The 3939-nt window shown below is 31.2% G+C and overlaps 1 non-coding gene across 1 annotated transcript; it reads left to right on the forward strand.

Annotated features, from left to right (window-relative positions):
• The first annotated feature begins 1596 nt into the window (after positions 1-1596).
• Positions 1597-3648, forward strand: LOC110916641. The gene is made up of 2 exons (XR_004884474.1): positions 1597-1719; positions 3055-3648. It is a non-coding gene; the product is annotated as an uncharacterized LOC110916641 (transcript).
• Positions 3649-3939: the final 291 nt, after the last annotated feature.

Here is a 3939-nt window from a genome sequence, read left to right on the forward strand (position 1 = left end):
ATGGTCCAATGGAAAACTTTGTTGAACGCTTGCAACGGATGAATAATTACGGTATAGGGATGCTCATCACACTTTTCGACACAATTTGTCCGAGCACCTTTGGGCACATAAGCAAGTGTTTTATTTTTTTCTTTTTTATTTTTAGGTTTGAAGTGTGTCTTTAAAAAAATTGTTGTAAGTGTGCTTTTTTAAATAATTATCTTGTTATGAATTTTATTTTTTTCATATTTTTAAATAATTCAGTAATAAAAATAATTATAAATATTAAGTAAATAAAAGAAAAATAGATTATATAAAATATATATAGTTTAAATAGAAGGAAAAAACAGATGATGAGGTTGACAATGAGGTGTAAATTTGGAGTGGTTTATTGTTGAAGGAAAAATGGGGGTTTGAAATGATGATGGAATGAATATCGTCCTCATCATTATCCCACAACGGTCACCAGAGACTATCACAACGGTTGCAAACGCTACAACAAGATTTCAATTTTTCTAGCAAATCCACAAACTAGTATGATTACATTGTCACCTAAACAAATAACATATTATAATTATTTTGATACATTCTAACTAATTTAAGTTATCTTTACTCTAGAAGAATGTAATTTTAATTCATTTAAATGTAATTCGTTTCGACCTGTCTAATTTTTAAAGTTCTGAAAATTAAACTTTTTATTAATTTGATCAAAGAACCCGTTATTTTTATCATTTACAATTTTTGTCGGTCCTCTTCTTTTTGGAGAGAACAAAGTCAACAAACTATATGTGTTTTCATTTTTTTTATAAATAGGTTGAGTTAACTTGATCATGAAGCTATAGTCGTATGTTGCATCTATCTTAGATAAACTAGTATTTTATCTCGCATGTTGGTGGCGGTACTAGTTAAGTACTGACACACGCTATAGTTGTAAAAGAACGAAAAAATAACTTTATTGAAGTTTAGACTGTATGATAGCTTTAGTATTTTATCTTGTGCATTGTGGCGAGAAAATCATATAAATATGCATAGACGTATATTTTTATTATAGTATACATGAATATGTATAAGTATATATTTTTACTAGTATATCTAAGAAAAATTAAGAGAATATCACATAAATAGACCATTTATATATAAACTATCTTATAATAGAATTCTTTAGAGCAAAATTGGCATTTTATTTATCTTTTAAGCTTTTACTAGGAGCATTTTTAGTATTTATGACATAATTTTGTTATTTAATGCAAATTTGGTATTTAAACAAATGTATTTAACAATTTTAGTATTTATGCCATAATTTTGTTATTTAATTCAATTTTGGTATTTAAACAACAAAATTAAACCAAAAAATTAGCATATGTATGTAAATATGTTAGGAACTTTGAAATTGACAGGAATCTATAAACAAACATAAAATTAAATAAAACATCGTAAATTGTCGACTTTACGGTAACGCACAAATTCCCTTTAAAATTCATCTTTCATTTTAAAACATTACCCACATGTACTTGCAAATTCTTGTGGTTAAACATCATTCATATCAAAATACTATTTAAGTATTTACATGTGCTTATATATTATTGGTTGCCACATAACATCATTCATATGAAAACACTATTTAGTATTTTATTTACACACATGCTACACGTGAAACTCTTATCCAACCGCCCAATTTCTCATTTTTGTACAAGACTTCCTTCCAAGAGTCTTTCACATTTCCACAAACAAAAGTAAAAGGTACCTCAACCTAATCTTCTTCAACTTCAAGATCACACAATCAGTATATGAATTTGATCTTCAGTGATTGCTATCTGATTAATAACTATTTTCTTAATTATTATGTAAAGTTTTAATTCTAAACTTGGTATCTTACGAGTCTAATACCGATTACTCTTCTTATTCAACTGTTTGATGATTGTAAGAGGTTTGTATGAGTTTAATTTAGGTTTATTGATGGTAATTTTGGAGTTAGGGTTTTTAATTGCTATGAATGATGTGCAATTTAAATTTGTTTGAATTAGGGTTGATTGTTGGTTATATTTGTTTTGTTGTTAATTTCAAAGTGTTTAGCCCATGGTTGAATCTGGATTGATGTGTAGACAAGGTGTTTGTTGAATTGTTTGTGAGAGAAATAGGGTTTTTTTTTTTATAGAGGATATGATAAAGAGGTAAAGTGAGCAGTGTTGAGTTTAGACAGTTTCTTTGGCTACAGTTTATTGTGCGAACGATAAAAAATGGTGATGGGTACGTGCTGCTGCATTGTCAAGTCAATGCTTCGATCGGTGATGGAGGAGATGATGAGTTTACGACTCAACGGTCATTGCAATGTGAAGATTTTCTAAGGTGAGTTGGACTGGTAGAGACGCTAGAGGCGGTTGGTAATTTTGACTCGTTGATGAATACATGAGTCAAGTTTGGGTCGTATTTGATATATAACACGTCAAATGGGTTAAGATAAGGGTCAAACCGGTTGAAAGTCATCTAAAGTCTGTTCGGATGCATAAAAACATGAGTTTTTGTAATCATATTGAGCACATTAATCATTTATAAAACTCAAAATCTGTTTGTGAGGCACATGCACATGAAGTTACCTACTTTGTATGCGAACTCATTTTGACCCGTTACCCAACCCGCCCATTTTGCCACTTCTAGGTAAAGCCTTAAGCCGCACTCTGAGGTTTATGATGCTTTAACAAATGAGCTTTAGCCTCTCTGTTCTTATTCATCTCAACGCATAATAGATTTAGTAGGATGAAGTTGATGCATACCATTAACAAGATGGCAATCACTGCTTGCTCTGTTGCTTATTTGTGTATTTTTATTTATTTTAGGAACTTTTAGAAGCTTAGTTTGTGATTGTTAGTGTATTGTAGTCAACGTTTGTGGTTGACTTTGATGTTTTGTTGACTTTAGCGCGTAACATTGTTGTGAACTTGGTTGGTCCGTATTGCCTTTTCATGAACTTTCAAATGCTCGATTTGCGTGAAGTTCCTAATAATAGCTTTCGTCATTCACTTTTAGGTTTGTATCAAATTTTCGGTTATGGCCTAAACATACGCGATCACATTGCAGGATTTGGTGTTATTATATGGCTAAAAACGAAGCAGAACACGAACATTCCGTGGCTAAAAACGAAGCTGAAAGCGAAGTTTCTGTAGACCTGGCAAGAGAGTCGTTAATCGCTCTATCATACTCTCTACCGGATACCGATCTTCCTTCAACCGATCAACCCAAAAGTGTTCATAGTGTCACAGAAGCTGTAAATACCGATGAAAAAGAAAAAGCTCGGTCCGAGCTGATCTCAATATCATATGGCGAGTCACCCGACACCAAGGGTTCACCGGTTTCACCTAAAGAAACGATTGATTCACCGGTTTCAACTAACGAAACCAATGGTTAGATCTTTCAGCAATTTACCTAACATAGTGTGAATCATGATGACCAACTTTGGGTTGCAGTCACCATTACAGCAAAATAAATAAGATGTTACTTATGCAATAGTCAATGTTTTGTTTATGACTATTGCAAGCTGGTTTCTGTTTCTTGAATTGTATATTGATGAGTGAGTCTTTAATGTGGGTTTGTATTTGTGTTTTTGGGCTTAATTAGCTCTTACTATTGTCCTACCATCTGGCTAAAATATATAAACTCTAAATTATACGCAAATTAATTCAATAATAATTGGCCACTAAGTTCTGCTTAATAATCTTAACATAACATATACAAATAATACCTCACAAATTAATTTTTCTTGTTAATAAATTATAAATCACTTTTATAATTTTTGGTTGCCTTGGCGGCGTGTTATATTATGTTTTAGAAACGTGAGAAGTGAATGAAAGATTTTTTTTCGATTTTTTTTCCCATCTTGTTAAGCATGTATTTTAGTTCCAGAACATAAAAATAATTCGTGTATTTACAGTAGTAGAGTAATTATGTAATCACTCTAGTATAATT

The sequence above is a fragment of the Helianthus annuus genome, chromosome 16, assembly GCF_002127325.2.
Source record: "Helianthus annuus cultivar XRQ/B chromosome 16, HanXRQr2.0-SUNRISE, whole genome shotgun sequence".
Taxonomy (NCBI): Eukaryota; Viridiplantae; Streptophyta; class Magnoliopsida; order Asterales; family Asteraceae; genus Helianthus; species Helianthus annuus.